The sequence below is a fragment of the Capsicum annuum genome, unplaced genomic scaffold, assembly GCF_002878395.1.
Source record: "Capsicum annuum cultivar UCD-10X-F1 unplaced genomic scaffold, UCD10Xv1.1 ctg2911, whole genome shotgun sequence".
Classification (NCBI taxonomy): domain Eukaryota; kingdom Viridiplantae; phylum Streptophyta; class Magnoliopsida; order Solanales; family Solanaceae; genus Capsicum; species Capsicum annuum.
Window position 1 is genome coordinate 126,936 of NW_025835580.1, and position 16,168 is coordinate 143,103.

Here is a 16,168-nt window from a genome sequence, read left to right on the forward strand (position 1 = left end):
GGTACAAGAAGCAATAATATTGTTGAAAATGAGGAAGAAGGTGATCGGGTGGCAGATGTCTGATATTACAGGGATAAATCCAACTTTTTATATGCACAAGATACACATGGAAGAAGGTTTCAAACCAAGGGTCCAGTAACAACATTGGTTGAATCTAGTAATGAAGGATATGGTACGGAAAGAGGTTATTAAATGGCTCGATAAATATATTGTTTATCCAATTTTAGGCAACAAGTGGGTAAGCCCAATACATTGTGTCCCAAAGAAAGGTGGGGTTTATGTGGTTACTAATGAAGCAAATGAGCTAATTCCCACTCGTATAGTGTCTAGATGGAGAATTTGTATTGACTATCAAATACTGAATGAAGCCACAAGGAAGGACAACTATCCCATCCCATTTATTGATCAAATGTTGGATAGGTTGATAGGGCAGGAGTATTACTATTTTCTTGATGGTTACTCAGGTTATAACCAGATCACCATTGCTCCCGAGGACCAAGAGAAGACGACTTTTACTTGCCCGTATGGTACATATGCGTTCATACACATGCCTTTTGGCCTCTGCAATGCACCTGCAATGTTTCAGAGATGCATGATAGCGATATTCTATGACCTGGTTGAAGAATTTGTCGAGGTATTTATGGACTTCTCTATTTATGGTGATTCTTTTGATAAATGCTTGTAGAATCTAGATCTAGTCCTAGCTCGATATGAAGAGACAAATATGGTGCTGAACTGGGAGAAGTGCCACTTTTTGGTGAAGGAAGAAATAGTCCTTGGTCGTAAAGTGTCATGTAGAGAACTTGAAGTAGATCAAACCAAAATTGAAGTGATTAAAAAGCTGCCACATCCATCAACAGTGAAAAGAGTGTAAAGTTTCTTGGGGCATGTTGGTTTCTACAGGCTTTTTATTCAAGATTTTTCAAAAATTGTGAGCCCGATGTGTAAATTGTTAGAAAAAGAGCCAAGTTTGATTTTAGGGTGGATTATCAAGAAGCCTTTGAAGAGCTAAAAAAGAAGCTGATAGAAGCTCCTATTTTGATTTCTCTAGATTGGGAGCTGTCATTTGAATTGATGTGTGATGCTAGCGATGTGGCTATAGGAGATGTTTTTGGGAAAAGAAAAGACAAGGTATTTCACTCTATTTACTATGCTAGTAAAGTCTTGAATGAAGCCTAAAAAATTATACAGTCACCGAAAAGAAGATATTAGCTGTGGTCTATGCATTTGATAAATTTAGAGTATACTTGGAGGGAACAATGGTTATTGTTTACACAGACCATGCGGTCATCAAGTATCTCTTCAATAAAAAGGATGCAAAGCCTCGATTGATCTGGTGGATTTTGCTACTGGAAAAGTTTAATTTAGAGGTTCATGATCATAAAGGAGCAAAAAATCAAGTTGCAGACCATTTGTCAAGGTTAGATACTCATGATCATATTGTTGATAACTTTCTTTGCATTAGGGAAGAGTTTTTGGATAAAAAATTATTGTCTATAAAGGAGTGTGAAGTTCCTTGGTATGCAGACATTGTGAATTTATTGGCAAGTAACTTCTACCCTCCTGAAAGTACAATTAAATAGAGGAAGAAACTACTCTATGATTCTCATACTTATATATGGGATAGGCCATTTCTTTTCAAGCAGGGTCAGAATGGTATTATACGAAGATATATTCTGGAAGCTGAATTTACACAAGTACTACAAAAGTGTCATTCATTTCCTTATGGTGGACATCATAGAGTTGAGAGAACGGCTCGAAAAGTATTGCAATCCGATTTCTTTTGGCCAACATTATTTTGAGATGCAGTAGCTTTTGTAAAGAGTTGTGATCAATGCCAGAGATTAGGTACAATTTCAAAGCGCCATGAGATGCCCCTAAATAATATTCTTGAAGTTGAAGTATTTGATGTTTGGGGAATTTATTTCATGGGACCATTCCCACCGTCCAATGGAAATGTGTACATTCAAGTGGCAGTTGATTATGTATCCAAATTGGTAGAAGCTGCAGCTTGTCCCACTAATGATGCAAGAGTAGTGCTTAAGTTTGTGAAGAAGAAAATATTTTATAGGTTTGGCACTCTAAGAGCAATAATCAGTGACGGAGGTACGCACTTTATTAACACTTGGTTTCAGAATCTTTTAGTGAAATATGGTGTTAGGCACAAGGTGGCCACTGCGTATCATCCACAAATGAGTGGACAAGTTGAGGTCTCCAATCATGAGATAAAGCAAATATTGCAGAAAATGGTTTATGGACAACATAAGGATTGGGCCAAGAAATTAGATGATGCATTGTGGGCATACTGGACAGCTTATAAGATTCCTAAAGGGACCTCTCCATATTAGTTAGTTTATGGGAAACCCTGTCATTTACCTGTAGATTTGGAACATCAAGCTTATTGGGCTGTTAAAAAGTTGAATCTTGAGATGAAATCCATGGGAGAGAAGAGATTATTGCAGCTTATTGAATTAGATGAATTTTATCTCCATGCTTATGAGAATGCAAAACTGTACAAAGAGAAAACCAAGAGATGACATGTCAGGTAATACAGGATAGAGTGTTTGAACCCGGACAACTTGTGTTGCTATTCAATTCAAGATTAAAGTTGTTTCTAGGTAAATTACGGTCTAAGTGGTTTGGGCCTTTGAGGTAGTATAAATGACACCCCATGGAGCAGTTGAACTATGGAACAAAAAGAAGACTGAGAATTTTTTGGTAAATGGACAACGTGTGAAGCATTAATGGGCTGATTATGGAGACAAGCACAACGTGTCCATCATTTTTACTGATGAGTGAGACTGAGCTAAGTCATGCCACAATGTAAAATAAGGCACTGCCTAGGAGGCAACCCATGCCTCGACCCCCTTTATTCATTAAATCTAAACATAGCCAACAAGGCTTTCAAAAGCCATGTTCACGTAATAGTATAAGTTAGTAAGTCAACCAAGTGATAAGTTTCACAATTCAAAGACATTTACACAAGTGGGTTGAGGGAACACAATTATTCAAAACCAATTCCAAGTTCAAAACATAAATTTAGAGGAATACCTCAACACCCATTCCAATTCCTACACCCATGCACCGTATTAGTTCAAAACATCAATTTCAAAGAATGAGTAACTCATAAAAACCATGGGAAAATAATTCAAGGATCAACCATTCATAAACCCCTAACCCATGTCAAAACCCACATTTAAATCTATACTATTAAACTATTTAAAAACTCATGCTCTTAATAAAATAAGGTTTGGGAAGAGTAACATGCCTGAAAGTATCACAACTGTGGAGAGAAATCACTCTTGAGTGCCCTAACCGATCAACTTCTTGGATACCCTAAGTGCTCTTGACCTTGGGGATTCAAGAGAGGTTGAGAAGTTATTTTGGTTTGTTTCAGAGTGATAATTATACCCTAAAGGGGGTTTATTATACCCTAAAGGGGTTTTAAGTCGTGGGTCACTATTGGCAAAAAGGGGAAATGTTCAAAGTGCCTTTAATGAAAACACTAAAAAATTATCGCTAGTGACTACGGGTCACTGTATGACTCATAAAGACATATTATGACTCATCACCATGAGTTATAGCCAAGACAGTAACTGAATGACCCTTCTCTGGTGATCCTACGATCTACACTATACGACTCGTCAGGTGACCCTACAACTCGTAGGGTTCAAGTCGTAGTCAAGATAGAATATTTTAGGCTTCACACTGGTTTAGCTACGGATGGGACCATACGATTCATTTTGAGTCTTTATGACTCGTAAGCCATAGTCATAGTCACAACAAAAACATCAATCTAGTACTCTGGTCTGGCTACGAGTAGGTCTTTATGACCTGTAATGATATCCTATGACTCATAGGGAGAGTCGTAGTCTACGAAGTGAGTTTAAAAACACAAAAACTTTTAGGGACCAAAAATCTAGGGTGTTACACATCAGCTTTGCAATAGTAGAGAAACCTTTAATAAATCCTATGTAGTAATCTACAAAATCCAATAAAGCTATGAACCTCATTCGGAGATGTAGATCTTGTCCAATCTTGAATAGCCTCAATATTCACTGGACCACCATAATTCCATCCTTAGATATCATATGTCCTTGTAATATAATGACTTAAGCCAAAAGTCTCTTTGAGAATTTGGCATAAAGCTTATGTTCTCTCAAAATCTAGAGCACAATCCTTAAATGTTGATCGTACTCCTCCCTACTCCTTATATAATTACAAAAAAGTATAAATAGCACCTAAACACTCGATTTATCATATCCATGAACATAGCTGGGGCATTAGTCAACCCAAAAGATATCACCAGGAACTCATAATAGCTATAACTAGTTTTTAAGGTTGTCTTAGGGATGTACTCTACTAGAATCCTCAATTAGTTGTTACCGAATGTCAAGTCAATCTTAGAAAATACTGCTGCTCCTTAAAGCTTGTCAAACAAGTCATCAACATGAGGTATAAGATACTTATTCTTCACTGTTACCTTATTCAGCCACTTGTAGTCAATACACATATGCATAGAACCATATTTATTCTTTACAAACAAGACCAGATAGCCCCAAGGCGATATAATCAGCCCAATAAAATTCTTAGACAAAAGATCCTAAAGGTAAGAATTCAACTACTTAAGCTCAGAAAGAGCTATACAGTAAGGTGCCATAGAAATAGTTTGGGTGCTCACCTCAAGTTCAATAGCTAACTCAATGTCATGCTTAAAAGGATGGCTAGGTAGATCGGTAGGAAAAATATCAGGAAAATCATAGACAATAGAAACAAAGTCAAGTGATGGACTCTTCATATTAACATTAAAAATATAAGCAAGACAAGACTCGCAACCTTGTGATATAAGTCTCCTAGACTAAACATAAGAAATAATCATTATTGATGTGTGACCAATAGAACCCTGCCACATGATCGGGGATATACTAGGCATGGCTACGGTAACAGTCTTGGCAAAACAATCCAAGACCGCATGATCAATGATAATCATTCCATGCATAGAATCACATCAAAGTCTACCATATCTAATATAATAAGATCAACCTGAGTATCAAACTCTTGAATGGTCATAACACATGATCTATTCACTCGATTCACTATTAAAGAATCATCCATGAGAGTAGATACATGCAATGGCACAAATATACAATCCCAAGAAAACTTTAACCATAGTCTATTATGAATAAATAGATCCCAAATCAAATAAAGAAATAATTAGCTGACGACATAATGAAGTTATATTAGTAATTATAGCATCCAGAGACTCTGCCTCCAGCCTACCAGGTTCAACATATAAATGATATTGCCACCACCTTGTTGGGGACCTAACTGAATGACTATTGTATCTACCAGAGGACCTCCTCGAGAACCCTAGGGACCATCTCTTCAACCCTGTATACCACCTCTAGCTAGGGACGATACTACCCTAATTGGCCAAACACTCTTTGCTTTAGGCATAACTACCCCCATGATGAGGACAGTCTCTACAATATAGATCAATGACCCCACACTCATAGCATGCCCCATGCACTGCACTCTACCAAAAAGATTCAGCTGATCTAAAATAGATAACTTAACTAGAAAACCCAGAATATGTGCCTCTCAAAGAGTGGTTGTTGCTCGGCCCACTATAATTACCATAGTTGGGTTTACCCCTATCAATAATCTAAAGTGTGATATGAATGGGTCTACTAGACTGATCCTAAAACTGATAAGACTGGCGTAGAGGGTACCTACTCTTAGAACCCTTTTTTTTTGAATTATGAACCACTCTAAGTCCTATTTAAACAACCCTAATGACATGGTCTCTTATTACTGCCCCTTAGGCCTCGTGAAATATCTCCTCCATAGTATGGACATAATAAAAACCCTTAGTAAAATACCTACCACCTGCTACCAAACTCTATATCCATTTAAAGAGGAAGTCCCAGTCCTCTAACAAAACACCAAACTGACTCATACTTGGTGGATAAAATAGAAGTAAAAAGTTTGGCCAACTCATGAAACTATGCCTCATACTCTAGAATGGTCATAAAACCCTAATACAATCTTGAGAACTAATCTTTTAGGTGCTATCTAGGCTGAGAGGCATATACTTCTCTAAACAACCTTAGAAAAATGAGTCCATGTCAACGGAGGAGATCCAGCAGGACTGGAATTAAGATAACCTATCCACCAATGTCTAGCTGCCATGTCCAACTAAAAAGTTGTGTAGTCAACCCCACAAATCTCAACCAAACATATATTATGGAGTATATCTTCACAAATAATCAATAACTCAAATGCATCTTTACCCAAAGCCCCAGAAAACCTTAGTGGAGTCAATCTTTGAAATTTGCCCAATATCGTTTTCTCCTCAATAGACAAAGATAGCTAGGCTGTTATCAGCTGAGCAAATATCGGCACTGGAGGGACCTGAAATTTGTGAGCCACAGCTATAATTTATACCCCTTTATCTGTACACTTTGATCTGCAAATTGGGCACTATTAGATAGTGCACCACCAACTAATTCTAACAATTAAACTAAGGTATCTCTGAGCAATTAAGAAAAAATAAACCTTGGTGAAGCCTTGGATACCCCCTAGACAACCAATGGCTAGGATAGAACCTCTAGTGTGGGATAAAATAGGATTCGAGGAAGGCTCCCTATCCAGTTCCCTAGCTGGGGCTGTAGCTCTCAGCTAACCTTGACCCCTAGGCCAGCCATGACCTTTAGCAGAAGCCCTAGTTCCAAAATCAGGGTTCTGGCCTCCAGACATCATAGCTCACGTCCTAACCATCTATAAAAAGGTAACATAATGAGAGATTAGAAATTAACTTCGACTCAATGCATGAAATGAATGAAAAAAGTAAAGTTCTCCTAAGAATACCCTATAGACTCCCAAAGATAAGATACGAATGTCATCATTTTGATTTCAGTGACTTTACTAGACACTTTCTCTTGTACCAACAATACCAGTGAACCCATCCGTAAAATAAATTTGTCTCGATCCAATTTCTCAGGTCAAGATGGCACCTACATGAATCCACCTGTAGGTAACCCAAACTATAGCTCTAAATATAAGTAATAGGCTAGATTGTGGAAGGTATAATGAATACCAAAATTTAGCATACAAATATATTGTATGCAATATAATATAAAAATGATAACGTATATACAAATAAGAGAGAGAAAGAGCAAAAAAGAATCCTACAACCTAGTAAGATCGTTACAAGAGCCACTAATCAAAAAAATAAAAGTGGTAATAGCATCAATATACAAATAGTTTTGAAAACAAAGACTGTCCAAAAGTAGTAGAAGGAGTGCGAATCGGCTCCGGCTTCAAAAGCTTACCCTATCTCCGAACTCTAGAATGCGCTGGATAGAATGTCAATGGCGACAACTAGTACTCAAATTTACATCAGAAAAAAGATGTGAAAATATAGTATGAGTACCAAAACAATGGGTACTTAGTAGGAATCATCGACACAGATTGAGCTAAATCATAATAAGTGCATAATAAGTTGTGAGAATATAAACTAAAGTCAAGGATGAAATGGAAAACCTAAAATAATGCTCTAGCTGACATATAATAAATAACAAGGTAAATAATATCAAAAAGAATACAAGTTAACTACAACCTAACTGCCCTCATACGCCCAGAAAGCATAAATAAAAAACAAATAACCCAACTAAGCCCCTATTAGCTCGATGGATGCAATAAAAAGAGAAGTTGCGACAATAATAATCATAAAGTCACCAACTAATAAAGCCATATCTATGAATCCTTTCATACCATAAACCCCAAACTCAAACTATATCCTTAATATAATAAATGAACCATAAATGCCATACTCGTGTAGGACTCTAATGTCATAAGTGAATAAAAAATATCGGACTCAACTAAGTCTTTAAATATGATAAACGAATAGCAAGTACTGGACTTGAACCAGTTTTTATATATCATAAATGAATAGTAACTACCAAATGCAAACCAATCTTTGAATATCATAAATGTTTAGTACGTGGCAGACTCGAATCGATCTGTAAATATAAAAAATAAATAGCAATTGCCAGACTTAAATTGGTCTTTAAAATAAATGTAGGTTACCGAGCCTAGTCAAGAATCTAAAAGATGTCTAAATCATCTTAGGGTGCAAGAATATATGTAAAATGATGACATAAGGCCTCCTAGATCTACAAGTAGCTAATATATTTTTGACTTTAAAGAGGGCCAATGGGGCCCTCTACTAAACTCAAAGTTTATACTTAGGCAATTTTTACCCAAAACTAGACTAGGATTATAAGTCCTACTACAAGGTGTCAAATAAGTCAAACAAGTCCTAGGGTCACAGTTTAAGCCAAGAGAATGATGAATGGGTCAATTTTATCTAAAATGGCTCACTAATCAACTAAATAGTCCAAATTTCACTAAACATGCAACCAAGTCATAGTTACCAACCTAAATCTAGCATAATACCATACAAGTACCATAATATAGCTCAATCTATGAGGAAATTAAGCCTAGCCTACCTGGATACTGATGAGTTTCCAAGAAAGTTCATTAAATTGGAGATTTTCCCTTTCGAGAAGCCTTCATGCAATACCATGCTATAAAAATATTATTCTACTCATTAATATGAGAATAAAAATATCCATATTGTATATAAATTATTTAAGCCCCAAATCAAGCTGAAAGTCCCATATGGAGATTTTTCTTAGAGTCATAACTTTGAAACTGTCAAAATATCTCTATAGTCTCAAGGATCATTTACCTTTAAAAATGAGTGAAATACAAGCACAATTACTATCACAAATCAGCCTGTGAATTGTTAGAGGTTTAGAAATTAAATCAAAGAATTGAATAAGAAATCAAAGGAACTTTTCAATAATACTTGATGAAAAAATATCCCCACAAACTCTCTGAATACCTACGTATCGATTCTCTCACTCCCGTAGCTCTCTCGGGCTTTAAGTGGAAGTTAAGACTTGTAAAAATGTTAGAATATCAAATTTGTCAACTATATATACTATTAGGGTTCCCTACATCGCGAACGCAAGGATCCCATCATGAATGCAGGCCTCAAGTTGTCTTATCCTTCATGAACGCGGCCAGTCCACCGTGATTACAAAGAATGCTGCCAAGTTATCACGAATGCGATTGTTGTTTTTATGTATGCACCAACTAAACTTTTCATTTGTGAAGTTTTTTATTGGAACCTCAAAATTAATTTGAAATCTTCTGAATAAAAATAAACTATGCTACCCTACCAAATTTAACATTTCAGACTCAACGGTGCCATTAAAATTCTTATTCGAGGTCGTTCCTATGAAACATAGGTCCTACATCCAATGGCCATTTCAACCAAAATTCACGCAATAGCTCAAAATGAGTCTAAAAGACTCGAGATCCAAATCAAACATTCCCCTAGCCTAAAATTGATGTTTCAAATCAAACAGAACTGTCAAAATTAGAATACGAGGCTGTTAGCCTAAAGTTTAATCCCAGTGTCGAATTCTTAATAATGAGAACTTTAGAACAGAGAATTGATTGTAAAAAATAAATGAATTTTGCAGTAACCAAATTGTCAGCTCCAGCAAGATACAAATGACTTGGAAAAGTTATGAGAAAGCTCTAAATAATGAAATAGTATGGAAATGCAGAAAATAATCTTGAAGATCATTCCACAATGTCTTTGTGGAATGTGTGTATATAAGAAACAACTACCTGACAAATTATTTTACTAACCTAGATAATTTCTTTGTAGGTATATTTACATATAATTCTTTCCAACATATTCCATTAGAAAGAAAATTCATACTTATTAGGGATAGAAAACAATTTCCAAATTTACGAATCCAAATATGTCAACACACAAGTTCAACTTATAAATAGGAAGCACACAATAACAAATCTTCATAGAGACAACAAGTATAATACACAACCAACACGGTAAGAATTTAATCTCAACACATAATACAAGTGTGATGCCTCAATAATTATATAATTCGAGTAGATACAAGAGTTACTAATGATAAAGCACCTCCAAAATAAAGTAACAGCTACGTGTTTCATACTTAAGGGATAAGTCTCTATGAAATTCCTCTTTAACAATGATATTAGCCTTTTTGGGGCTCAGCCTCTTAAAAGGAACAAATAGAGTTTCAATCAAATTTTAAAATCAGAGTAGTTGATTTATGGGCCAAGTGAAGCTCCTACTTTTATTGAAGACCCTACGAAGAGATTCCTTCATTTTTAGTGTATTTTAGTGGTTTTAAAGGTTAGAACTCACCTGTACTCTAACTTAATTGATAGAAGAAGTAGAGAATAGATAAAGTAATTAACAACTATGATTAAAGCCTATCAATTCTCATATAGTGACTTGAGATATCACAAGGATAGTCAACCCAATCAAAAACCAGAGTATATCGAGAATTATCTAGTCCCTAGACTTTATCTCAAATTATTTGGAATCTTCTACCTCCGAGAGAAGTCATATTTTACTTTGAATGAGATTTTTTGGGAATATTTGATGTTTGATTTGGAGTTTGGGTTGTTTAAGATTGTTGATGCTTGATATAAGATTAGGGATGTAATGACCCTTATAGTGATTTTTTTTATTTTTTTGAGTTTTGACCATTTGAAACTTTACTGTAGTTTCTTTATATTATTTATGATTTTTGGGAATGGATTGCACGATCTTCGATGTATTTTCTAGAGTTATATATGAGTTTGTGGTTTTACTTTGTCTTTGTTCAATATTTAGTGATTCAAACTTTAGATGGTGATTATGATAGTTTCATTAGTTCTAAATTGGGTTATTATTATAGTTAGTTCGAGCTCTGACCATTTATTTTGCACTTTGACAGCGTTAAAAACCTAGTTAAGTTAGTCTAAAAGGGGTTTCGGGGGTTAATTTGTTGTAAACGATCTCTTTTCATAAATTTTATGATTCCATTAGGTATAATACATGTTTATAATCAATTTACACTATTGATTAATCTCTATACAATTCTGAATGAATTTTGAGGACCAAAGATAAGTTTTTGAAATTACTGGTGTTAGTGTAGCCACTTTAGCAACTGGTTGTCTGCTTTAGCAACCATTGACTAGTTGTCTAAGTTTCTTTAGTGGCCATTTGACCAATTTACCGGTATTTGTACCCTTTGACCAGGACTCTTTATCGGATAAATATCTTCTTAAGCGGCAATCATTGTGTTTAAGACCAAATAGAACCCATTTCACAATTTGACATTTTGGGAGCTACAAAACTCCATTTTAGGAAATTCTTGATTTTTTCTCATTTACATATTAGATATGTGATTTTACCTTTATTTTATTAATTTTCCAAGATAATCCACTTCATTTTTCATAATTTTGATCTATGAAGTTTAATTTTGAAATTTAAAATTTTGAAATAAAACAATCTTGATTTGAAGGTCAATTTGAAATGTATTTTCATTGATTTGTCAGATTTAAGGTCCTTATATCATGTGTAAACATATTTTGAAAATTTTTTTTCAAAATTTTTCATTTTAAATCATGTGTGATAATGAATTTTGGGGTTTTTACCAGATAAAGTATAAAGTTAATTTTTCATAGATTTCAAATTCGACTTCAACTTATTTTGAGTTGAGTCTTCATATTTGAGACACTAAGAGTTTGGGAAATATTATTCTTAAATAAAATCTCTATTTTATCCTTATTTTTTTGAAATTGATTTCGAATGTGATTTTTGACCCAAAACCAAATATATTGATATGGGTATCGATGGGCTCTTTTTAACTTATAGATGTAAAATTTGATTAGATTGGATGTGTTGGGTAATTATTCAAGGAGTAGGGCTTCCGATTAATTCTTTGCAATATATTTTAGCATCTATATCCTTTTTAAAGGCAAGTTGAGATGTACCTTGACTTTTTTCAAAGTGTTTATGTGTTGTATGCTTGTGTATTGTTAATCACTTAGGTTTTAGAGGTCCCACTTAGGTGAATGGAGAGCATCTCTGTGGGTATTAGAATCTTTTTATAGATTATAGTTATATAATTGATTACATTAGTTAGTCTTTCTAATTGTGATTATGCTTAGAATAGATTGCGGATAGTTGGCTTATTGGCCTTGAATAATTGACAGTGGATACCTAGTGTAGAGTTTGAATCGTGCTTAGTTGATTTTATTGTGAATATCGGAGCTTAGTAACCTTTTAGGGGATAATTATATTATTATTGTTATGTTGATAGAATGATTGGGGTTTAGAAAATACATAGAGTATAAATGGACTTGTAATAGTGGAGTTTGTTATCGGGATTTAGTATATCTCATTAGGGAACATTGTTAACTAGTGTAGTTCTCCTTTTACTTATTTTACTTAATGACGCCATATTTAGAAAGATGAGACATATTGTATGGAATGATCTAGTTTTGGATGAGTTTCGATATATAATGTTATGTGTATTTCTTATTATTTTCATACTGCCCGTGTGGGGGTTTATATAAATATTATTATTGATTTGAGAAATTATTAGTATGGTGATGCCCGAGTTGGATATTGATTTGATATTATAGGCTTTTTTGAGCAATATTTGCCATTGTCATGATAGTAATACCCAGGAAAAAGGTTTTTAGGATGATACTATTGATGTCTACATGACTATTCATATTAGTAAATGTCGAGGAGAGCTCAAATCATGGACTATTATTATATTGAGATGACTTGAGCTCATTGATATCATTATTGAATTGATTTATTATCTTCATACTGACTTTTTTATGAGTATGCGTACTCATCACCTTTATTCATATTCATGGAAATTGGTACCACTAAGAAATATTTTATAAAATTCTTGATCTAGAACATTAGTTAGAAAGATGTATGAGACAATTTATAAATCCCTTGATCTCTAAACATTAGCCGGAGATGTGAATAAGAGACACTTTATAATATCCTTGATATGAAGATTAACCAAAGAGGTAAATTAAGATACGAGATTGAGCAGTAAGAAAGTATACGAGTTGTGAAACCCCTATGGGTCCTATCTTAAGCTATAACACCCTGGATTTTTTACCCTTAGAAAATTTTCTGGATTTTTGGATAGGATAGGACTAAGGGGTGCCAGTCATATGTTGGGTTACAGTTTATATTGGTTGGTCGTATTCTGACCATTGTTGGTTGGTGGGTTGGATTGGTTTCTAGAATGGATACAACTTGGTGGATATGAGTCGTATTAGTGGACGTGGGTCATTTGGTTTGGGGTTTTTCCTTCACTTAATCTTAGACCTGGTAACTTAACTTGGATCTGAGTACGAGTGGCTCACCATGAGCCCTAACCTAGGGTACACATTGTTCCATGGACTTGTATAGTGGACAGTGTTTAATCCTCTTTGATTCTATTCTGCCAGGGGTTCGGGTCAAAGGTATAGGTCGTATGCTTTGGTAACGAATTATTTTAGGTAAGTCATACCTTGGATAGTTTTAAGTCCAAGGGGAAGGCCTAGGGTATGAGTGGTGAGTACCACTCATATTGGAGGGTACGACTGGTATGGTTAGTCATACCCCCTGACGAAAATTTTATGTTATTTAAGTGAAGGCAATCTGGACATTTTTTCACTTAATCTATTAAGGCCTCATAACTTTTAACACACTTGAGAGGTTATTTGCCCTAGCATTCTATTCATTAACACTTAGAAAATACACTCTAATCCTCTCTAAGCTTTTTGGCCAAAGAATGGCTAGGGTTTCACTAAGGTGATCAATTTGGGGCTTGCGTTCGTGATTTCTCTCCATCATCTACTCAATTTAAGGTATGTACTCCTTCCTTTTTGGTTAGTTCCAACTAAAGGAATATTTTGTGAATTGTTTTCATGGTATAATTATTATATAGTTTTGGGTTTTCAAATATATATTGAGGTTTTTTGTTATAATTGGTTGGTTATGGTTTCCCCATGTTTTAATTATGTATTTACAAATTTTTAAGGCGGTTTGGATACTTGGTTGCATGGAAATGATTAATTGGTATTTGGTTTTTGTTTTGGAAACACTATGCCCCTAATATGTTTGATAAAATACCTATGAGAATGCTTTTACTACATTGTTAGACTTTTAATGAAACTATTGCATGGTATGGTTTGGTAATGGAACCCTAAATGGTGTAAATGGTAAATGGTTTAGTGGTCATGGTTATGGTTAATTGAACTCCTTATGGGGTATGATGGAATCCCCCAAGTAAACATGTTAATGAATAACTTGTGAGGTATATAGGACTCTCTCAAGAAAACATAATAATGGAACACTGTGGGGTACATGGGACTCCCCTAAGTTGACTTGGCAAATGGGTACATGGGAATCCCTTAACTTCTTAAGGTTTGGCTATGGAAAATACTTGTAAGTTATAGTAGGTATGACGATACCACTATTAATAGCCTTGGTTAATAATAAATGAAATAATGGATTGGTTGGTTTAAAAAAGTTTTAATTGGGCAATAATGGAGGGGTGTGATCACTAACCGTGAAGGTAGGAGTTCAACAATTGAACACTGGAAACTCATATTTGCCGACATGAAGGGTTGGTTATGGCTACCATATATGATACTATGGGGTACACAGGAATCCTCTAAGTACACTGTACATATATATCATGGAGAGCGAAGGGTACTTGGGAATATCCTACTTTTATGGTATCTTTGGTTTGTGCGGCTACACGCATCAACGCCTGTTCAGGGGATTACACTGGACCCATATATCTCATGGGGGATCTTAGGATGGTTAATCTATACATACCCAAGTTACTGGTTTTAAATGTATGCTAAACCCAGTTTATTTTCCGACGTGGTCATATATATATGTATGGTTTGTATGCATATGGTTGGTTTACATGGTTTTACTAGATGGAATTATTTTACCCTTATCCTTAGTTTATGATAGTGTTCACCCACTAACCCATCTTTGGGCAGATGTATCCCCACACGATGAAGGAACCAGCTATTTTACTCCTCCAATATAGTGATCGAATTTTGTGATCAGCTTCTGGATTAAAGTAGTGAGCTTTCATATTTTCGGAAGGCTTCATTTTATTTTCAAGAATATTTTTACACACTTTAGTTTATTTATGGATATTGGTTTTGGTTATGGATAGAGGCATATCCCAATTGGATATTGATTTTCTTTTGGTTAGAGGCTTTTATGGAAGTACTATGGGTTGGTATGGGAAGAATCGGTAGTGGTATCAGCCTCAATATTAGTATTGGGATTGGGGATGATACCGGTTGGCTAAATTTCTCATTGTTCCATCCCTTTATGTTATGGAACTTGGTTTGGTTATTGTTTTGGTATGTGACTTATGGTTTTGGTTTGGTTATGGTTATCGGTTGGGTCTAGAATGGTTGGGTTCATTTGGGTTGGTCTCGATCATAGACCTATCCTGGAGTCTGGAATTATGCAATTGCATGCTATCTTCTTATATGGTTGGAATTCATTTGAATCAGGGTATATACCAGATTGTCGGGATAGGTATCAGGGGTGGTCTATGGTCCTGGTTGGACTTGAGATGCCCATTACGACAAGGCCCCAGTTCGGGTCTTCTCATAAGTGTCGATGCTTAAAAGTGTATAGAGAAGTCATTTGATGGCTTATATCATTATCACCATCCCATCTTCATCATTACATTGCATTACATCGCTTGCATTGCATTGTATATCCTTGGTATGTTTGGTATTATCTTTAAGTATTTACTTTTGTATTGAGTTTCTTCAATTGGACCTTGTTTGTGACATTGTGTTTTCTATATTCATCTCACTATATTACATCTTATTATACTCCCGCTTGATTGATTTAAGAGTTGAGACATTATGAGATATAGGGTATGGGTATGGCTATGACTTGGTTAGTGAGACTCATAGAGTTGCACTTATTCGCAGTATACACATGATTATACACTCTCATTATTATATCTCAAATTATTGGTTGAACATATTGACTAGGCCTGATATTCTGTGTTAGTGAGTGTCCCTCATAAATGACTTCCTTTACTTGTTGCTCACAAAATAGTTACTGTGGACTAACCTACACCTATGTGCCTACCATATATATTGATATTTTCTTATGACTACTGTGTTGGGATGCCTGTCTAGGATGAAGTAGTGTATTTTATTTTTGGTAGATTGAGGGTGCCTTGGACAGTTGGGGTGGTAG